We start from the raw sequence: 23,556 nt of genomic DNA on the forward strand, positions 1-23,556 counted from the left end.
CTTCAGTACATCTGAACTACGCTGAATTAGTATTAGAACAAAACAAAACCAAGCACACACACAGACACACACACAGACACACACAGACAGAGACACACAAACCTTTTTCAGACATTGTTTAGACTTTTGTTTTACAACATTTTTCAAACTTTTTTTTTCAAAATTTTTTTTCAGACATTTTTTTCAAACTTTTTTTTCAGACTTGTTTTTTTTTTTTTTTACCTTTTTCAGACATTGTTTAGACTTTTTTTTTCAAACTTTTTTTCAGATATTGTTTAGACTTTTGCTTTCCAACATTTTTCAAACTTTTTTTTCAGATATTTTTTTACAGACTTGTTTTTCAGACATTTTTCAGATTTTTTTTTTTTTTTTTTTACCTTTTTCAGACATTGTTTAGACTTTTGTTTTCCAACTTTTTTCAAACTTTTTTTTTCAAACTTTTTTTTCAAACTTTTTTTTACAAATTTTTTTTTCAGACATTTTTTCACACTTTTCTTTTACGGATATTTTTTCAGACTTTTTTTTTTTTTTTTTAGCTTTTTCAGACATTGTTCAGACTTTAGTTTTCCGACATTTTTCAAACTTTTCTTTTCAAATTTTTTTTCAGACATTTTTCAGATTTATTTTTTTTTTTTTTACCTTTTTCAGACGTTGTTTAGACTTTTTTTTCAAACTTTTTTTTTCCTTTTTCAGACATTGTTTAGACTTTTGTTTTCCAACTTTTTTCAAACTTTTTTTTTCAGACTTGTTTTTCAGACTTGTTTTTTTTACGGACATTTTTTCAGACTTTTTTTTTTTTTTTTTTACCTTTTTCAGACATTGTTTAGACTTTTGCTTTCCAACATTTTTCAAACTTTTTTTTCAGACATTTTTCAAACTATTTTTTTACGGATATTTTTTCAGACTTTTTTTTCCAAACTTTTTTTCGGACTTTTTTTTTCCAACTTTTTTAAGACTTTTTTTTTTTTTTTACCTTTTTCAGACATTGTTTAGACTTTTGCTTTCCAACATTTTTCCAACTTTTTTTTCAGACATTTTTCAAACTATTTTTCTACGGATATTTTTTCAGACTTTTTTTTTTTTTTTTTACCTTTTTCAGACATTGTCTAGACTTTTGTTTTCCAACTTTTTTCCAACTTTTTTTTCAGACATTTTTCAAACTATTTTTTTACGGATATTTTTTCAGACTTTTTTTTCCAAACTTTTTTTCAGACTTTTTTTTTCCAACTTTTTTCAGACTTTTTTTTTTTTTTTTTTTTTTTTTTTTTACCTTTTTCAGACATTGTTTAAACTTTTGCTTTCCAACATTTTTCAAACTTTTTTTTCAGACATTTTTCAAACTATTTTTCTACGGATATTTTTTCAGACTTTTTTTTTTTTTTTTTACCTTTTTCAGACATTGTTTAGACTTTTGTTTTCCAACTTTTTTCAAACTTTTTTTTTCATACTTTTTTTCAGACATTTTTTCAGACTTTTTTTTTTTACCTTTTTCGAACATTGTTTAGACTTTAGTTTTCCAACATTTTTCAAACTTTTTTTTCAGAGATGTTTTCAGACATTTTGTTTTCCAACTTTTTTCCAACTTTTTTTTCCAACTTTTTTTTCAGACATTTTTCAAACTATTTTTTTATGGATATTTTTTCAGACTTTTTTTTCCTTTTTTTTTTTACCTTTTTCAGACATTGTTTAGACTTTTGTTTTCCAACTTTTTTCCAAATTTGTTTTTTACAAACTTTTTTTTCAGACATTTTTCAAACTATTTTTTTACAGATATTTTTTCAGACTTTTTTTTACTTTTTTTTCCAAACTTTTTTTCAGACTTTTTTTTTCCAACTTTGTTTCAGACATTGTTTAGACTTTTGTTTTCAGACATTTTGTTTTCCAACTTTTTTCAAACTTTTTTTTCAAAAAAAACAAACTTTTTTTTCAGATATTTTTCAAACTTTTTTTTTACGGATATTTTTTCAGACTTTTTTTTTTTTTTTTTTTACCTTTTTCAGACATTGTTTAGACTTTTGTTTTCCAACTTTTTTCCAACTTTTTTTTTCCAACTTTTTTTTCAGACATTTTTCAAACTATTTTTTTACGGATATTTTTTCAGACTTTTTTTTTTTTTTTTTTACCTTTTTCAGACATTGTCTAGACTTTTGTTTTCCAACTTTTTTCCAACTTTTTTTTTCATACTTTTTTTTCAGACATTTTTTCAGAGTTTTTTTTTTTTTTTTTACCTTTTTCAGACATTGTTTAGACTTTTGTTTTCCAAGTTTTTTCCAACTTTTTTTTTCAGACTTGTTTTTCAGACATTTTTCAGACTTTTTTTTTTTACCTTTTTCGAACATTGTTTAGACTTTAGTTTTCCAACATTTTTCAAACTTTTTTTCAAACTTTTTTTTCAGAGATGTTTTCAAACATTTTGTTTTCCAACTTTTTTCCAACTTTTTTTTCCAACTTTTTTTTCAGACATTTTTCAAACTATTTTTTTATGGATATTTTTTCAGACTTTTTTTTCCTTTTTTTTTTTACCTTTTTCAGACATTGTTTAGACTTTTGTTTTCCAACTTTTTTCCAACTTTTTTTTTCAGACTTGTTTTTCAGACATTTTTCAGACTTTTTTTTTTTTACCTTTTTCAAACTTTTTTTCAGACTTTTTTTTTCCAACTTTTTTTCAGACATTGTTTAGACTTTTGTTTTCAAACATTTTGTTTTCCAACTTTTTTCAAACTTTTTTTTCAAACTTTTTTTTCAGATATTTTTCAAACTTTTTTTTTACGGATATTTTTTCAGACTTTTTTTTTTTTTTTTTTACATTTTTCAGAAATTTTTTAGACTTTTGCTTTCCAACTTTTTTCAAACTTTTTTTTTCATACTTTTTTTCAGACATTTTTTCAGACTTTTTTTTTTTTACCTTTTTCGAACATTGTTTAGACTTTAGTTTTCCAACATTTTTCAAACTTTTTTTCAAACTTTTTTTCAGAGATGTTTTCAGACATTTTTTTTCAGACCTGTTTTTAAGACATTTTTCAGACTTGTTTTTCATACATTTTTCAGACTTTTTTTTTACGGACATTTTTTCAGACTTTTTATTTTTTTTTACCTTTTTTAGACATTGTTTAAACTTTTGTTTTCCAACATTTTTCAAACATTTTTTTTCAAACTTTTTTTTCAGAGATGTTTTCAGACATTTTGTTTTCCAACTTTTTTCCAACTTTTTTTTCAGACATTTTTCAAACTATTTTTCTACGGATATTTTTTCAGACTTTTTTTTCCTTTTTTTTTTACCTTTTTCAGACATTGTTTAGACTTTTGTTTTCCAACTTTTTTCCAACTTTTTTTTTCCAACTTTTTTTTCAGACATTTTTCAAACTATTTTTTTACGGATATTTTTTCAGACTTTTTTTTTTTTTTTTTTACCTTTTTCAGACATTGTCTAGACTTTTGTTTTCCAACTTTTTTCTAACTTTTTTTTTTCCAACTTTTTTTTCAGACATTTTTCAAACTATTTTTTTACGGATATTTTTTCAGACTTTTTTTTTTTTTTTTTACCTTTTTCAGACATTGTTTAGACTTTTGTTTTCCAACTTTTTTCCAACTTTTTTTTTCCAACTTTTTTTTCAGACATTTTTCAAACTATTTTTTTACGGATATTTTTTCAGACTTTTTTTTTTTTTTTTTACCTTTTTCAGACATTGTTTAGACTTTTGTTTTCCAAGTTTTTTCCAACTTTTTTTTTCAGACTTGTTTTTCAGACATTTTTCAGACTTTTTTTTTTTTTTACCTTTTTCGAACATTGTTTAGACTTTAGTTTTCCAACATTTTTCAAACTTTTTTTCAAACTTTTTTTTCAGAGATGTTTTCAAACATTTTGTTTTCCAACTTTTTTCAAACTTTTTTTTCAAACTTTTTTTTCAGACATTTTTCAAACTATTTTTTTATGGATATTTTTTCAGACTTTTTTTTCCTTTTTTTTTTTACCTTTTTCAGACATTGTTTAGACTTTTGTTTTCCAACTTTTTTCCAACTTTTTTTTTCAGACTTGTTTTTCAGACATTTTTCAGACTTTTTTTTTTTTACCTTTTTCAAACTTTTTTTCAAACTTTTTTTTCAGAGATGTTTTCAAACATTTTGTTTTCCAACTTTTTTCAAACTTTTTTTTCAAACTTTTTTTTCAGACATTTTTCAAACTATTTTTTTATGGATATGTTTTCAGACTTTTTTTTCCTTTTTTTTTTTACCTTTTTCAGACATTGTTTAGACTTTTGTTTTCCAACTTTTTTCCAACTTTTTCTTTCAAACTTTTTTTTCAGACATTTTTCAAACTATTTTTTTACGGATATTTTTTCAGACTTTTTTTTCCTTTTTTTTTCCAAACTTTTTTTCAGACTTTTTTTTTCCAACTTTTTTTCAGACATTGTTTAGACTTTTGTTTTCAAACATTTTGTTTTCCAACTTTTTTCAAACTTTTTTTTCAAACTTTTTTTTCAGATATTTTTCAAAATTTTTTTTTACGGATATTTTTTCAGACTTTTTTTTTTTTTTTTTTTACCTTTTTCAGACATTGTTTAGACTTTTGCTTTCCAACTTTTTTCAAACTTTTTTTTTCATACTTTTTTTCAGACATTTTTTCAGACTTTTTTTTTTTTACCTTTTTCGAACATTGTTTAGACTTTAGTTTTCCAACATTTTTCAAACTTTTTTTCAAACTTTTTTTCAGAGATGTTTTCAGACATTTTTTTTCAGACCTGTTTTTAAGACATTTTTCAGACTTGTTTTTCATACATTTTTCAGACTTTTTTTTTACGGACATTTTTTCAGACTTTTTTTTTTTTTTTACCTTTTTTAGACATTGTTTAAACTTTTGTTTTCCAACATTTTTCAAACATTTTTTTTCAAACTTTTTTTTCAGAGATGTTTTCAGACATTTTGTTTTCCAACTTTTTTCCAACTTTTTTTTCAGACATTTTTCAAACTATTTTTCTACGGATATTTTTTCAGACTTTTTTTTTCCTTTTTTTTTTACCTTTTTCAGACATTGTTTAGACTTTTGTTTTCCAACTTTTTTCCAACTTTTTTTTTCCAACTTTTTTTTCAGACATTTTTCAAACTATTTTTTTACGGATATTTTTTCAGACTTTTTTTTTTTTTTTTTACCTTTTTCAGACATTGTCTAGACTTTTGTTTTCCAACTTTTTTCTAACTTTTTTTTTCCAACTTTTTTTTCAGACATTTTTCAAACTATTTTTTTACGGATATTTTTTCAGACTTTTTTTTTTTTTTTTTACCTTTTTCAGACATTGTTTAGACTTTTGTTTTCCAACTTTTTTCCAACTTTTTTTTTCCAACTTTTTTTTCAGACATTTTTCAAACTATTTTTTTACGGATATTTTTTCAGACTTTTTTTTTTTTTTTTTACCTTTTTCAGACATTGTTTAGACTTTTGTTTTCCAAGTTTTTTCCAACTTTTTTTTTCAGACTTGTTTTTCAGACATTTTTCAGACTTTTTTTTTTTTTACCTTTTTCGAACATTGTTTAGACTTTAGTTTTCCAACATTTTTCAAACTTTTTTTCAAACTTTTTTTTCAGAGATGTTTTCAAACATTTTGTTTTCCAACTTTTTTCAAACTTTTTTTTCAAACTTTTTTTTCAGACATTTTTCAAACTATTTTTTTATGGATATTTTTTCAAACTTTTTTTTTCCAACATTTTTCAAACTTTTTTTCAAACTTTTTTTTCAGACTTGTTTTTCAGACATTTTTCAGACTTTTTTTTTTTTACCTTTTTAAAACTTTTTTTCAAACTTTTTTTTCAGAGATGTTTTCAAACATTTTGTTTTCCAACTTTTTTCAAACTTTTTTTTCAAACTTTTTTTTCAGACATTTTTCAAACTATTTTTTTATGGATATGTTTTCAGACTTTTTTTTCCTTTTTTTTTTTACCTTTTTCAGACATTGTTTAGACTTTTGTTTTCCAACTTTTTTCCAACTTTTTCTTTCAAACTTTTTTTTCAGACATTTTTCAAACTATTTTTTTACGGATATTTTTTCAGACTTTTTTTTCCTTTTTTTTCCAAACTTTTTTTCAGACTTTTTTTTTCCAACTTTTTTTCAGACATTGTTTAGACTTTTGTTTTCAAACATTTTGTTTTCCAACTTTTTTAAAACTTTTTTTTCAAACTTTTTTTTCAGATATTTTTCAAACTTTTTTTTTACGGATATTTTTTCAGACTTTTTTTTTTTTTTTTTTACCTTTTTCAGACATTGTTTAGACTTTTGCTTTCCAACTTTTTTCAAACTTTTTTTTTCATACTTTTTTTCAGACATTTTTTCAGACTTTTTTTTTTTTACCTTTTTCGAACATTGTTTAGACTTTAGTTTTCCAACATTTTTCAAACTTTTTTTCAAACTTTTTTTCAGAGATGTTTTCAGACATTTTTTTTCAGACCTGTTTTTAAGACATTTTTCAGACTTGTTTTTCATACATTTTTCAGACTTTTTTTTTACGGACATTTTTTCAGACTTTTTATTTTTTTTTACCTTTTTTAGACATTGTTTAAACTTTTGTTTTCCAACATTTTTCAAACATTTTTTTTCAAACTTTTTTTTCAGAGATGTTTTCAGACATTTTGTTTTCCAACTTTTTTCCAACTTTTTTTTCAGACATTTTTCAAACTATTTTTCTACGGATATTTTTTCAGACTTTTTTTTCCTTTTTTTTTTACCTTTTTCAGACATTGTTTAGACTTTTGTTTTCCAACTTTTTTCCAACTTTTTTTTTCCAACTTTTTTTTAAGACATTTTTCAAACTATTTTTTTACGGATATTTTTTCAGACTTTTTTTTTTTTTTTTTACCTTTTTCAGACATTGTCTAGACTTTTGTTTTCCAACTTTTTTCTAACTTTTTTTTTCCAACTTTTTTTTCAGACATTTTTCAAACTATTTTTTTACGGATATTTTTTCAGACTTTTTTTTTTTTTTTTTACCTTTTTCAGACATTGTTTAGACTTTTGTTTTCCAACTTTTTTCCAACTTTTTTTTTTCCAACTTTTTTTTCAGACATTTTTCAAACTATTTTTTTACGGATATTTTTTCAGACTTTTTTTTTTTTTTTTTACCTTTTTCAGACATTGTTTAGACTTTTGTTTTCCAAGTTTTTTCCAACTTTTTTTTTCAGACTTGTTTTTCAGACATTTTTCAGACTTTTTTTTTTTTTTACCTTTTTCGAACATTGTTTAGACTTTAGTTTTCCAACATTTTTCAAACTTTTTTTCAAACTTTTTTTTCAGAGATGTTTTCAAACATTTTGTTTTCCAACTTTTTTCAAACTTTTTTTTCAAACTTTTTTTTCAGACATTTTTCAAACTATTTTTTTATGGATATTTTTTCAGACTTTTTTTTCCTTTTTTTTTTTACCTTTTTCAGACATTGTTTAGACTTTTGTTTTCCAACTTTTTTCCAACTTTTTTTTTCAGACTTGTTTTTCAGACATTTTTCAGACTTTTTTTTTTTTACCTTTTTCAAACTTTTTTTCAAACTTTTTTTTCAGAGATGTTTTCAAACATTTTGTTTTCCAACTTTTTTCAAACTTTTTTTTCAAACTTTTTTTTCAGACATTTTTCAAACTATTTTTTTATGGATATGTTTTCAGACTTTTTTTTCCTTTTTTTTTTTACCTTTTTCAGACATTGTTTAGACTTTTGTTTTCCAACTTTTTTCCAACTTTTTCTTTCAAACTTTTTTTTCAGACATTTTTCAAACTATTTTTTTACGGATATTTTTTCAGACTTTTTTTTCCTTTTTTTTCCAAACTTTTTTTCAGACTTTTTTTTTCCAACTTTTTTTCAGACATTGTTTAGACTTTTGTTTTCAAACATTTTGTTTTCCAACTTTTTTCAAACTTTTTTTTCAAACTTTTTTTTCAGATATTTTTCAAACTTTTTTTTTACGGATATTTTTTCAGACTTTTTTTTTTTTTTTTTTACCTTTTTCAGACATTGTTTAGACTTTTGCTTTCCAACTTTTTTCCAACTTTTTTTTTCATACTTTTTTTCAGACTTTTTTTTTTTTACCTTTTTCGAACATTGTTTAGACTTTAGTTTTCCAACATTTTTCAAACTTTTTTTCAAACTTTTTTTCAGAGATGTTTTCAGACATTTTTTTTCAGACCTGTTTTTAAGACATTTTTCAGACTTGTTTTTCATACATTTTTCAGACTTTTTTTTTACGGACATTTTTTCAGACTTTTTATTTTTTTTTACCTTTTTTAGACATTGTTTAAACTTTTGTTTTCCAACATTTTTCAAACATTTTTTTTCAAACTTTTTTTTCAGAGATGTTTTCAGACATTTTGTTTTCCAACTTTTTTCCAACTTTTTTTTCAGACATTTTTCAAACTATTTTTCTACGGATATTTTTTCAGACTTTTTTTTCCTTTTTTTTTTACCTTTTTCAGACATTGTTTAGACTTTTGTTTTCCAACTTTTTTCCAACTTTTTTTTCCAACTTTTTTTTCAGACATTTTTCAAACTATTTTTTTACGGATATTTTTTCAGACTTTTTTTTTTTTTTTTTACCTTTTTCAGACATTGTTTAGACTTTTGTTTTCCAACTTTTTTCCAACTTTTTTTTTCCAACTTTTTTTTCAGACATTTTTCAAACTATTTTTTTACGGATATTTTTTCAGACTTTTTTTTTTTTTTTTTTACCTTTTTCAGACATTGTTTAGACTTTTGTTTTCCAACTTTTTTCCAACTTTTTTTTTCCAACTTTTTTTTTCAGACATTTTTCAAACTATTTTTTTACGGATATTTTTTCAGACTTTTTTTTTTTTTTTTACCTTTTTCAGACATTGTCTAGACTTTTGTTTTCCAACTTTTTTCCAACTTTTTTTTTCATACTTTTTTTCAGACATTTTTTCAGAGTTTTTTTTTTTTTTTTTACCTTTTTCAGACATTGTTTAGACTTTTGTTTTCCAAGTTTTTTCCAACTTTTTTTTTCAGACTTGTTTTTCAGACATTTTTCAGACTTTTTTTTTTTTTTACCTTTTTCGAACATTGTTTAGACTTTAGTTTTCCAACATTTTTCAAACTTTTTTTCAAACTTTTTTTTCAGAGATGTTTTCAAACATTTTGTTTTCCAACTTTTTTCAAACTTTTTTTTCAAACTTTTTTTTCAGACATTTTTCAAACTATTTTTTTATGGATATTTTTTCAGACTTTTTTTTCCTTTTTTTTTTTACCTTTTTCAGACATTGTTTAGACTTTTGTTTTCCAACTTTTTTCCAACTTTTTTTTTCAGACTTGTTTTTCAGACATTTTTCAGACTTTTTTTTTTTTACCTTTTTCAAACTTTTTTTCAAACTTTTTTTTCAGAGATGTTTTCAAACATTTTGTTTTCCAACTTTTTTCAAACTTTTTTTTAAAACTTTTTTTTCAGACATTTTTCAAACTATTTTTTTATGGATATGTTTTCAGACTTTTTTTTCCTTTTTTTTTTTACCTTTTTCAGACATTGTTTAGACTTTTGTTTTCCAACTTTTTTCCAACTTTTTCTTTCAAACTTTTTTTTCAGACATTTTTCAAACTATTTTTTTACGGATATTTTTTCAGACTTTTTTTTCCTTTTTTTTCCAAACTTTTTTTCAGACTTTTTTTTTCCAACTTTTTTTCAGACATTGTTTAGACTTTTGTTTTCAAACATTTTGTTTTCCAACTTTTTTCAAACTTTTTTTTCAAACTTTTTTTTCAGATATTTTTCAAACTTTTTTTTTACGGATATTTTTTCAGACTTTTTTTTTTTTTTTTTTTACCTTTTTCAGACATTGTTTAGACTTTTGCTTTCCAACTTTTTTCCAACTTTTTTTTTCATACTTTTTTTCAGACTTTTTTTTTTTTACCTTTTTCGAACATTGTTTAGACTTTAGTTTTCCAACATTTTTCAAACTTTTTTTCAAACTTTTTTTCAGAGATGTTTTCAGACATTTTTTTTCAGACCTGTTTTTAAGACATTTTTCAGACTTGTTTTTCATACATTTTTCAGACTTTTTTTTTACGGACATTTTTTCAGACTTTTTATTTTTTTTTACCTTTTTTAGACATTGTTTAAACTTTTGTTTTCCAACATTTTTCAAACATTTTTTTTTCAAACTTTTTTTTTCAGAGATGTTTTCAGACATTTTGTTTTCCAACTTTTTTCCAACTTTTTTTTCAGACATTTTTCAAACTATTTTTCTACGGATATTTTTTCAGACTTTTTTTTCCTTTTTTTTTTTACCTTTTTCAGACATTGTCTAGACTTTTGTTTTCCAACTTTTTTCCAACTTTTTTTTTCCAACTTTTTTTTCAGACATTTTTCAAACTATTTTTTTACGGATATTTTTTCAGACTTTTTTTTTTTTTTTTTTACCTTTTTCAGACATTGTTTAGACTTTTGTTTTCCAACTTTTTTCCAACTTTTTTTTTCCAACTTTTTTTTCAGACATTTTTCAAACTATTTTTTTACGGATATTTTTTCAGACTTTTTTTTTTTTTTTTTTTACCTTTTTCAGACATTGTCTAGACTTTTGTTTTCCAACTTTTTTCCAACTTTTTTTTTCATACTTTTTTTCAGACATTTTTTCAGAGTTTTTTTTTTTTTTTTACCTTTTTCAGACATTGTTTAGACTTTTGTTTTCCAAGTTTTTTCCAACTTTTTTTTTCAGACTTGTTTTTCAGACATTTTTCAGACTTTTTTTTCAGAGATGTTTTCAGACATTTCGTTTTCCAACATTTTTCAAACTTTTTTTTACAAACTTTTTTTTCGGACATTATTTCAGACTTTTTTTTTTTTTTTACCGTTTTCAGACATTGTTTAGACTTTTGTTTTCCAACATTTTTCAAAAATAAAATTGCAATATTTTTTTCAGACATTTTTCAGATGCATGTGGAACATCCAGGAGTTAAACTCTTCAGCCTTCAAAACAAACCTCAAAGATAGGGACATCACCACTCTGCAGGAGACATGGTGTAAAGCAGACACTGTCACCCACTGTCCAAAACATTATAGAGAAATAATAGTTCCATCTCAAAAAACACAGCTCCACTAACAAAGGTAGAGGATCTGGAGGATTAATCATCTGGTACAAATCTGACCTACAAAATGTAATCGAGCCCCTCAAAATTGACAAATACAACATTAGGCTAAAACTAAAGAAGGAGCTCCTGTCAATTGATAAGGATGTGTTTCTTTGTGCAATATATACCCCCCCCCACCCCCTTCTGAATCCTCCTATTTCTCAGATGACACCTTCTCCATCCTTGAGAAAGAGACGAGTCATTTCCAGGCCCAGGGAAATGTGCTCATCGTTGGGGACACAAACGCACGCACAGGAACACTAGCTGACCTCTCTGACCCAAAGAGGACAATTTCATCCTAAATCAGAACATGTCAGACACTCTCACTCTCCCCCACAGGAACAACCTCGACCACGTCGTCAATAAGAGCGGAAGGGACCTCCTGCAGCTCTGTTAAAGCCTCAGTCTGTACTTCGTCAACGGTAGGGTAAGGGGGGACAGCCTGGGTAGATTCACCTGTTGCTCACCTCTTGGCCACAGCACCGTAGATTATATGATGACAGACATCGACCCTTCCTCTCTCAGCTCATTCACAGTCAAACCACTAACCCCTCTGTCTGATCACAGTCAAATAACCCTGTTTATCAAAAGATCAGACATACAGATAATTCACACGCAACCCAGTAAGCTGTACAACATTAGAAATTCATACAGATGGGACCAAAACAGTGCAGAACAATACCAGAAAGCAATCAATAACTCCAAAATCCAAACACTTTTAGATAACTTTCTAAACTCCACATACTCTTACAACAAAGAAGGCCTCAATCTAGCAGTAAAAAATATTAACAATATAATCAGGCAAACTGCAAAAACAGCTCGACTGAAAGTAATCATGAATAAACCAAAAACAAGAGTGAAAAACAACTGGTTTGATACAGAGACCCCAATAATGCTGATCTACGCCTTCATTATTGTGAGACCCTAAAACTCTACAAACGTACACTCAGACTCAAAAAAGAGCAATTCAACAAACAGCAACTGACAGTAATTGAGGAGGTCATCAACACAAACAACTTCCGGCAAAATTGGAAAAAACTGAATAAATCCCAACATGAGGAATTGGCTATACAAAACGGTGACATATGGACAACTCATTTTAAAACACTATACCATACCGTTCAAATTAATGCAAACACAGAACAATCACAAATTCATGAGAAGTTGACTAAATTGGAACTAGCTATAAAAGACAACCAAAATCCATTAGACTCCTCAATTACTGAGCAAGAGCTCTTTGAGAAACTACAGGCCCTCAAACCTAAAAAAGCATGTGGGCCTGATGGCATCTTGAACCAAATGATCAAACCCGTAAACAAGAAATTCCAATTGGCTATATTAAAACTATTTAATTTGGTTCTGAGTGTAGGTTATTTTCCTGACATCTGGAATCAAGGACTCATAACCCCAATCTACAAAAACGGAGACAAATTTGACCCTAACAATTACCGAGGCATCTGTGTGAACAGTAATCTGGGGAAGGTTTTCTGTAGTATCATGAATGCCAGACTTTTGAACTTCCTTACCAAGCACAATGTCTTGAGTAAAAGCCAAATTGGATTTATACCGAAACATCGCACAACTGATCATATTTACACCCTACACACCCTGATGGATAAACATATAAACCAAAATAAAACCAAAATGTATGCCTATTTTATTGACTTCCAAAAAGCTTTTGATTCTATTTGGCATACAGGACTGTTATACAAAGTTATTGAAAGTGGTGTAGGGGGTGAAGCATATGATATTATTAAATCAATGTATACTGGTGTAGGGATTTGGCAGGAACAGATTTGGTTATTAGCAAATTAATTAATAACTAATAATAGAATTATTAGTGTTAATAAGAATTATCAATAAACATTAATAATAAACAGGGTACCACTCTGGAATCAGGGACCAATAACCAAAACGTTAATATAGTCTCATAAATATATAAATATAGGACAAAATGCAGGCTCTCGCGTCTTTTGCCTTAGGAGTTCCTTGTGTTGCTATGTCTGTTTCATAACAGGCCATAGATCAGAGCAGAGCTGCTTTGCAGCTTCTGGTCTGGAGAGCAGCAGCTCACCTCCACAGGTCACGAGAGGTGAGAAGAAAGAGCAGAAAGAGGAGGAACAAAGAGATTCCTCTGGTTTTGTCCTGGGTGAATTTCACACCTATGTGTGAATGCTACAGTAGCCAATGGCTACCGAGCTGAGTCCTCAGCCAATGGCTACTGAGCTGAGCTGAGTCCATGGGTCAAGGATCATGTTACTGAGTTCAGGTGGTCACTTGCCACCATTCAAATTGGTGGGTCCCTACATCCCCCCTTTTGGTCTTAAGATGTGTAACATCCTTCAAGAGCAAAACAGAAGGTTGAGCAGTTCACAGGTCCTTGGAAACAACCTGGAGGTTGTTAAGTCCATGATTGAAAAAAAGTTCATTCAACAGTTCATTAAATTTTGTAACGTCTGGGCAGTTCATTAACCAACTGGGCATTGGTTAAAACTATCTATCTTGGCTAAGCAAGAACAGTCCCTAAGTTACAAATCAAACCAGATAAACAACAACAGCATTGTATAAAATACATAACTAGTGTTTCTCTGTTAGTTATAGGGTTAGTGAAGAACAGGAATGTTAGAGGTGTTAAGTTGTTAAGGTGAGATGCGGAGAGTGTCACCTAAAACAATGCGGACAGGTGTATGACTGGTTCTGTACAGTCATAATGTGGTGTCCTAAGCTAGTGTTGTGCACTAGTGATCTCTAAACAAGATACTACCAAGGAGTTGGTCCAAGTATACTTGTAAAGTTGGACAGTGGTGTCTGAGTTGAGTTTTTGCTGTTGCTAACAAACTCAAGCTTGCCCTAGTAACTGCAAAAGAGGAAAGGAAAATTAAGGCACCGTGATCTAGCGTTTGTCTCACTGTTAACTAGGTGTTAGCTAGTACCGTGGGAAGATAACTCTGGATCTCTCGTGCTTAACTCGTGGCTCAGGGCTGTAATGCTTAGCCAGAGGCAGAGAGGCACTCAGAGTAGCTATCACTGTCTGCTAGATTATGTCCATGTTCTGAATCTTGTTCAGAGTCTGAACTGTGGTCAGAGATGCTGTGGTCATCATCAGACCGGTCACGCCAATTCTGGGACAGAATTTCAGAGTATGGCTCTCTAACACTTCTGTTGTGTGAATGCCTATCTCTACGCGACTGAGGGACATGGCGGTTACGCTCAGTGTCCTTATGCAGCCTTTTGTGACCCCCCTTCGATCTGTTGTTAAGGTGGTCTTTTGAGGTGGCAGATCTGCTTGACACGTCAGTGTTTGAGCTGGTGGGTTCAGTTGGTTTACAACCCTTTGTGGAGATGACCAGAGATTCCCAAGCTATCTGTGTCATCTTCCTTATCTCACACAGTGAGGGGTTACCCTGATGCGTCAAGAGTACCACGTGAGTGCGTACACATGGGTGTAAGTTCTGCAAAAACAAGGACTTGAAGATGGTGTTTTCTTCAAAGCCTGGTGCATTCTTACCTTGGAAGTATGCATGCCTTAAACATTTGTAGTATTCTCTAGGATTCTCACTACGTGAATGATTAATTTGAAGGGCTGCAAACATCGCTGAGGTCTTGTCAGCAGTAGAAGAGAATTCTTCTATCAGTGCATGACAGAGCTCACTATAGTAATTTCTGACACTGGGAGGTTGTGACTGTATAAACTTGTGCACAGCTTTAGAGCTGGTTTTCCACACAAGTTTAACTTTCTCCCTTTGGGTGGCTTGTGGCAAGTCAATTAGATTGTGATCTAATTCCCTAAAATAGTCATCAATGTGATGATCACAGTTGTCTGGATCAAAACATTCAATTTCTTTAGCTATGAACTCAAGCACTTCATGGCGGGTACCCTGTGGGATCCTTTCTGTTGAAGGCGAGACTAAATTAGCATTACAATGCACTGGTGCATCACATGCTAAAGTTCTCCCTGGCTGAGAAGCAGAGGCTGAACAGCTGTCGTCACCCTTGTGACAGAGTGGAAAGGAGGCTGAACAGGCTGAACCTTTGGAGGGAGGAGCACAGATAAAGCTGTCATTTCTCAATAGCTGAGAACAACATGGGGCAGAGTATCTTTTTGAAGATAAACTACATGTGTATTCACTGTCAGTTTCAGAACAATAAGTAGTGAGGTAGCTGTTCACTCTTTCTCTCAGTGGAGGTTGAAGAGCTGACTTCATTCCCAAAGGACTTTGAGTCGGTTGGAAATCCTTCACTTCTGAGTGGAGAGGGAGTTAACCTCTCATCAAGTGAGGAGTGTGAATCTGAGTAGCCAGAATCACAGTGACTGACAGACTGTGGTGGGGCGAGATGTTCTAATCTAAGCCCTAACAATTTTTCTTTGTGTTGACAAAGATCTAACTCTGCTGAATGCAGGTCTTCTAAGTAACGCATGGCTTTCTTATTAGCTGTCTGAACTTCATGGAGGAGACAAGCACTTTGCATTCTTAGGCTATCTATCTCCCTTTCCAGGGTGCTTTACTCTGAATGGCAAGACTAGTTTGCCTGTGGAAAATCAGAAGCAAGCATTTCAACAATGAGTCTTTGGATGGGGTCTGCGCATTACACCTGTCTGTGAGGAGCGATTCTATTTCTTTCCTGCACTCACTGAAACTCAACCTGCTGATGAGTTCAGGGCAGCCAGGGTTTAGGCTCTGTGCTAGGGAAGAAATAAAAAGCTCTACACAGGGGTTCTCCATTGCTATACCTGGAATGGAGGGTGAAACTAAACAGGATGTCTAGTAGAAAACAAAAACAATGTTGTTGGCTATGGTGTTGCGTTGTCAGACACCTTGTAGTGTAGTTTGGGAGGTACACTAGCCTAACAACAATGCACTGGCCTACTATGGGGGGTAGCTCCCTGTGGAGGAGTGGTGGCTACAGGACCAACTAATGTGGCATCAAACAAAAGGGGCCAGTAAAGTAAACACAGGTTTACAAAAGAAGTTTGCTTACACTTACAACATGCACTAACTGAGATGCAGGGCAGTAACAGTTGTGATGACATTTCTTAAAAGTGACTCAAGCTGGAACACGTGGAAGTAACAGCCAGGTGCAAACTTATATCACAGGGCTGGTAGCACACTGTGGCTCTATTTAACCCACTCAGGCTGGAATGCATGGCAGTTACACAGCCAGGTACAAGCTCTCTATGTTACACAGGGCCAGTGGCACGCTGTGTCATTAAAGGAACACTTAGATTACAGCAAATATGACAACTAGACCAGATTGCATTGAATACTTGGTATTCAAATGCTGAACCAAAGTCCTTTCAAATTCTACAGCGTAGGTTAACTTGAATTAGCAGCAAAAGCAAGTTATTAAAATTAACACTATAAAGGCTTAAAGTGTTAATAATCAAACTCTCTCAAATAACAACTCTCACCACAATGTACTTGTTTAAAAGTACAGCTGGACTTCTACTCCTGTGGAAGACTAGTGGTGTAGAATGTAAACACTTTTAGTTTGTTTAGAAGTGGAATATGATTTTTTTTGTTTTTGACCAAAAATGATGCTGAAAATTAATATTGCACAATTATGAATAATTTGCCAACAATAATACTATGCCTCACACGGGGCACCAATATGTAGGGATTTGGCAGTAACAGGTTTGGTTATTAGCAAATTAATTCATAAATAATAATAGACTTATTAATATTAATAAAAATTATCAATAAACATTAATAATAAACGGGGCACCACCCTGGAATCAGGGACTAATAAGCAAAACGCTAATATAGTCTCATTAGATATACTAAACTATCAATTTGGAACATTGATTAATAATTAAATTAATAACTATAACCAAAATAGATAAAAAAGGTTGAAGGATAGAGTTCTTGACATAGCAGAGGTTGGCATTATTCACTCTTGTACAACATTAAACAGACCAGCATGTATATTCCACAAACATTTATTTACAAGATAATAAAGGTTTAAAACACAATATTAATCTAACTAAATAACTAAACTAAACAAACCAAACAAAGTGTGTGAGCATGTGCGTGTGTGTGTGAGTGTGAGTGTGTGTGTGTGTGTGAGAGAGAGAGAGAGAGGGAGAGAGACAAGATGGCTTCTTGTCTCAAGATGTCTGCCTACAGACAAAAGGGGCGAGCACTGTAAAACTACAAAGATGGCGGGATCAAAGATGGCCGCCAATATGTCACCACATGGCCTCTTTGTTCTTCGGAACACATGCTCAGGAAGGACAGAGAGGGGGGTGATGTGGGGGTTAAGATTATCTGAAGCTGTATGTTTTTGTTTAACTAATTCACAGTTTCTGTATGTGATCTTTATGTGTGTCAGATAATGCAGTGGGTTAGAAAAGATGGTTCGTTTGCATGCAAGACCTTGTCTATGTGAAGCATAAACTAAACACATCAGATGTGGTGAAGCCAGCTACCCGAATATCTTAACTACAAATAATATCACAACAGTCAAACTCAATGAATAACATTAAACCAAATCAATACAAGTACATTCTAGAAATCAAAGTTGAACAGTCTTGCTCAGCCATGTGTAATTGCTACTGCTAAGGTAAGCCCAGTACGTTACCAATCCATGGAAGAAAAGGGTTTGTAATTCCATGTGTTGAAGTTGTGGTTCCAAGTCAAAGATGTCGTCTTTGCTGTGCTCAAATCAAGTTGTGCAGATTGGAGGAAGCTGATCGCTCCAATACTTCTTCCCAGCAGCTTGACAGCTTGGTGCTAACTTCCTTGCGGTTGTCGCTTGAAGTTAGTAGGTAAAAAGGCAGGCTCTCGCGTCTTCTGCTTTAGAAGTTCCTTGTGTTCCTATGGCTGTTTCCTAACAGGCCACAGATCAGAGCAGAGCTGCTTCTGGCATGGAGAGCAGCAGCTCACCTCCACAGGTCATGAGAGGTGAGAAGAAAGAGCAGAAAGAGGAGGAACAAAGAGATTCCTCTGGTTTTGTCCTGGGTGAATTTCACACCTATGTGTGAATGCTACAGTAGCCAATGGCTAATGAGCGGAGTCCTCAGCCAATGGCTGCTGAGCTGAGCTGAGTCCATGGGTCAAGGATCATGTTACTGAGTTCATGTAGTCACTTGCCACCAGTCACATTGGTGGGTCCCTACAATGGTAATACTTTTTGTGTTTTTTTGTCAGCGGGAGATGGTTTAGTTGTTTAAAACTAAATGGTTTGTGTCCTGACGATGGTCCAGTGGAGAAGGACGCTGCCCTTCAACACGGAGACATGGGATCAAACCCCCGCCTGGACAAACAGGTCAGTGTTTGTCTGTGTGATGAATGAATGAGTCAAAGCTAATAAACCTCAAACCAAAACCAGAACTGCGTCGCTGCGTCTGTGTAATTTGCGATTTCACGTCATTGTTCATCTGTGACAGAGCCGACCTTCGAGGGAACACAGAGATAAGATAAGAAGGAAAGAAAGCTAGCTTGTTTTATTTTGTAGTAAAATTAGCTCGTAGCTAACTCAACCTGCAGCTATTCACCACATTACATCACATTTAGATCAACTCTACAATAAAAAGTAGGACCTCTACACATAGCAGCAGATCTGGAACCAGAGTCCTGGATGGGGGCTGGACTTCCTCCCTCTCCAGAGTCCACAAAATGTTCATTCATTAGTTCCCTGTGTAATGGAAAATTACATTGTATGTACTGATGTCTCTTTATGCAACAGTGGAAAGTTACTGTCTGTGTTATCTTCGTCTCATGTAGTGGGAAAGTACTGAGTGTTGACTTTTACTGGGACACTGTCTGAGTAAAACAACTCTTTATCTGTGCAAAACAACTCATTTTCTCACACTCCCTGTTGTAGATTTCTATATAGTCACATTGTAATAATCTCCGCCAGCGCACTCTTCTGCAGACTTTGTGCGACTCTGTATAACCAGTGCCTCTTCTTGCAAGAATAAAATACAACAAAGACATTTCATCTGTTTGGGATCTTGATTTCAACGTTCATTAGGACTCATCTCGGAATACTGAAAGAATTTCCATTACAATTTGGCGTTGTCGGCAGGATCCCGTGGAAGATCGTCCTGAGACGACGGGAGACCGGTGACTGATCATCCAGGAGAAACCTCCTGCCTGTACCTTTACAAGTTAAGAGACGACAGGACCGATCCCCAGCGACTCTGGACCGTCTCTACTGGGATCCAAAGGACCTGATTGAGTCCAACAAATCAACTATTAACCGGGTGAGACGTTGAAATTCTGATGTCTTTTAATCATTGATAATAACGATATTGAAAACCAGTATAATATAAATAATTAATTAGAACATTAAAATTGAGGTTTCTTGAGTTTCATAACAATTTCCACTTGTCTAGTAATAACTGGATTGTTGTGGATTTTGGGTTGAAGTAATTTCCTGACGTGATTTGAGATTCTTTGTGGCATTTTTATCCTCCATAGAACAAGTGATAAAAAGGAGAACTGGAAAATAGGAATGGATGTTCAAAATTAAATCAATTTTGAACGTTGTAGTTTCTTGACCTTAGAAGTATTTGTGTTGGGTGGCTGTTGTTCACGCACAGCGCTTGAGAGAAAACATATGTATGAAGCATATGAAGCAATTGGTTGAAGCAATTGTCGAAGTCTGTTGACTCAGAGAAAAGGGGAAAGTGACCGCACCTGAAGCGAGATTCATTCCGCCTTACAGCTTTATCTTCGTTAAGCTATAGTAACCTAGACCTCACGAGGGACGCCCCGTGTTGTAAAGTGACGTGTACACGTACCCTGAAAGTCCAGAATGGGATCAGGGAAGAGTAAACCTCAGGAATCTCCACCTGAGGGAGGATGTATCGATGCCACGAGATCCAAATACGGAGAGGATAGCATAGAATGTGTTTCTACATGGATTAAAGATTATGGGTTTCCTTCTGGAGGCTCATTCAGCATAAATCAATTGGAGAAGCTGTTGATGCAGAGAGGTGTTATTGATGTGCATGCACCCGTTTTGTGTCTATGCTGTTGAACTGTGACTGCTGCTTGTTTACTGATGTGCAAGTGCTTTGCAGGCTTACGCTGCTGAATTTTGCTGTATAACTGTGTTATAAACCAGAGAATTTTACACATACAACCGTTCCCAAATCAGCCAAGGTTAAAAGATTTTATCAATCAAAGGACCGACAGAGTAAAAAAAAAGCAGTAGTCAAAAGTCAACCTGTCATTGATAAACCCGCTGGAATAGTGGGCAGACAGGCCGTGTGGAAGTATGTAGTTCCGATTCACCGTATTGATGTGTGATTGGGCGGATGGTGAATGGCCGCATTGAGGCTCGCTTGAGACGGAGAAACTGCGGCTGACTGAGCTAAATGGGCATGGAGACATTGGAAATCCAGACTTGGATTTTGCATTTATGAGAAAGTGTGCACTGGTATGGAAGAAAGTCACCGCTCTTCAAATCTGTAGTCGGAGAGTGAGTGAGAATGGCTGTGAATGGGGTTCAGATGAATTCAGAAAAAATGGTGGATGAATGCTTACCATTTATTGCAACATGTCACAGGCCATTGTTAAAGATCACATTGCAGACCAAAGCGACTGAGATAGTGAGAATCAGACAAAGGCGATGATGTATGATAGGATTAAACGCCAAGGTAAAACTCCGTCCCCTCAGTGTTTGTTGAGTGTGTTGACTGAAGCTAAAATCCCACTTTTAGAGCAATTGAATTTAATTGAACAAATTCACTGTTTCACTTTACCCCAAGATAACGATAAAGCAAAAGCTTCAGAGGCAGAGTTAGGGGAAAAAAAGCAGACAGAAGAGTTGATGTTTTTGATCACTGCTGCAGTTGAAAGGGAGAGATGGAGAGGAGCAGACGTGGCTGCCCTACAAGGAGGCAGCAGAGCAACTGGCTCAGAATTCATTGATGATCCACCCAGAGGGGCGGAGTCAAGAAACACACCAAGACACTGACACAAACACACACACCTACAGGGTGCAGGTTTTGTGTCCAGAGTAAGGGGGAAAGGCTGAAGGAATTCAGCTAACTTATTTACTAATTTTAGTATGCCAATAGATTAATAGGCGAAGGTGAATTATAACATTATCATGAGGTGTTCAAATATAATTTTGTAAAATGTTTTTTTTTTAGTGAAGAAACTTGAATAAATCTAGTTGTTTGAAGGAGATGTGTTCACAGAGATATAAAATAGATAATAGAGAGGGCTGGTTAACAGTAGCTCTAAGCAGCTTATAATACATACTTAAAAATACGAAAGCCAAGATTCTGTAGAAAGCAACCAGTGATGGTAATTGTTGCAAGACATTGCAAGACAGTTTTGATGCATTTTAAACGTTTTCTGTCAGTTTGAAAAAGTGCGTTTATAATGATCAGTGGTTAAAATGACTGGTGAAAAAATGGTGGCTTTGATGAGAGCATAGTAATTGTATGTTTTGTATATTTATAAATTATAACAATTGTGCAACTCCCTGTCGATTTTATTTAGTTTTTTACCATAACCTGATGTCAAGTCATAGGCCTATTTAATAATATATGTAGCTAAGGGTTGATTTATATAACCTTAACTTGATATAGGCTACAACAAGTTTTGACAACAATTTGCAAATTGGCTAGATTTGTCACAAGATCCCACGTTAGCAATTGAAGTAAATGGTAACAGTTGAAGTTTGAACCAACCACACATTATATCACCACTATGGGTGTTTCCAGTGGTCCTATGGTAGAACCATTATCAAGAAAAACTAAAACAACAGTTGAAAGCTCAGATGTGTTGCACTCAAAGGGAGAAGCTGAACGTAGGGAAAGGAAAAGTTACAGCAAACAAATGCCTAAAGTAACTTCTAAGATGAAGTCAGATAAACCATCATCTCCCTATTCTCCTCTGTTTAAGGAGCTGTCTAAAGTGGACCCTGATCTGGACACCTATCCTCCTCCTCCCGTAGAAACCCAAGCTCAGAAAGAATGAGATCGACCCGCCTAACAACACCAACACAATAGCAGGCTCCTCCAGCTCATCCACCCAAGGAGGAAGCTCAACTTCCTCTACAGGGGTGGATGGGGCCGTCAGAGGAGGCCAGCACATAACAACGAGGTCTCAGACAAAGATGGAGAAAGAAAAATGCACCAAGGCTGAGGATACGCCTGGAACTGTCAATCTGCCGATGATACAAGTGGCAGGCCCACGAGGCCCCTCGCTTGTTCACCGCCCATGGACTGCCACAGACATTCAGAATGCACGTGCTGACCTCCCTCCACTCAGCAGGACGTTTAAAGATGGCAGACTGAGATCAGGTCTCCGGGCTGGGGGAGGAGATGGAGTGTACAGAGAAGGGAACCCACTCAACCACAGCAACTGAACAGGGAAGTACACACACACACACACATGTGCTGCACGCAACGTAGAAGATACTTTGCCTACTACCCTTGATTTAGCTCAGATGATTCAGGGTAACATTAAGTTTCCTAGTGGACTCCAGAGCAACAAATTCAGTGATAATGTTAAAAATGCTTGCCCACGGCAAAAACAAGTGGTCGATTATTCTGATACAGGTGAAACATGCTTTCCTTTTATCCCCATCTTGTGGCTCAGGAAAATGACATCCTTGGCACACAATTTGGCCCACGCGCAAGCAGAAAGCATGTCCCGTGAACACCGGCACTGCAATGCACATGTATCACATGGACCTGACAGACATTTTGAAGAACTGTCTCTGTTGGAGGTAGAGGGTTCTGGTCCACATGTTGCACTCTCCAACAGCAAAAATGACCGATGGCGCAACCTGGGACCTTGAAGCAAAAACTGGCTAAGTGCTGTGAAGATACAAATCTTCCATGGCCCAAAGCTCTACCTATTGTCCTGATGTATATGAGAATGAGGAAACGAGCACAAACTAACCTAAAACCCTATGAGTGTCTCTTTGCAGCTCCTCCTCACGTTAGAGTTGAACCACCAGGAGAACCTCCCCCAGACACTGCTCTATGTGAAGATGCTATGCTAACATATTGCATTAACGTCTCTTGTACCCTCTCTGACATCAGGAAACAGATTACTGCTGCCTTACATTCCCCTGCCAGCACGCCCCTGCATAAGCTCCAGCCTGGCGATTATGTGGTGGTGAAGGACTTTAGGAGAAAACACTGGAAAGCTAAGAGGTGGCAGGGTCCATTCCAGGTGCTCCTAACTACCCACACCGCGGTCAAGGTAGCTGAGAGAGCCACGTGGATCCATGCCAGCCACTGCAAACGCGATTCCTCCTCCCAGTGAACCTCCTCAACCACCTGTCTTAATGGAGGGAATAGACTCCGACGAGTAAGACACATATATGACCATAATAAAGTCATATCTGTGATCAAAAACCACACTTACTCAGACACACTCGAGTAAGGAAGGTGGGGTCAAGCCCCACCTTGTTCCTGTCACGTTGATAACACATACTGATTTGTTTCTGAGATAACATTCTACAGACGACACCCATC

This window comes from Sebastes umbrosus, chromosome 7 (assembly GCF_015220745.1).
Source record: "Sebastes umbrosus isolate fSebUmb1 chromosome 7, fSebUmb1.pri, whole genome shotgun sequence".
Taxonomy (NCBI): Eukaryota; Metazoa; Chordata; class Actinopteri; order Perciformes; family Sebastidae; genus Sebastes; species Sebastes umbrosus.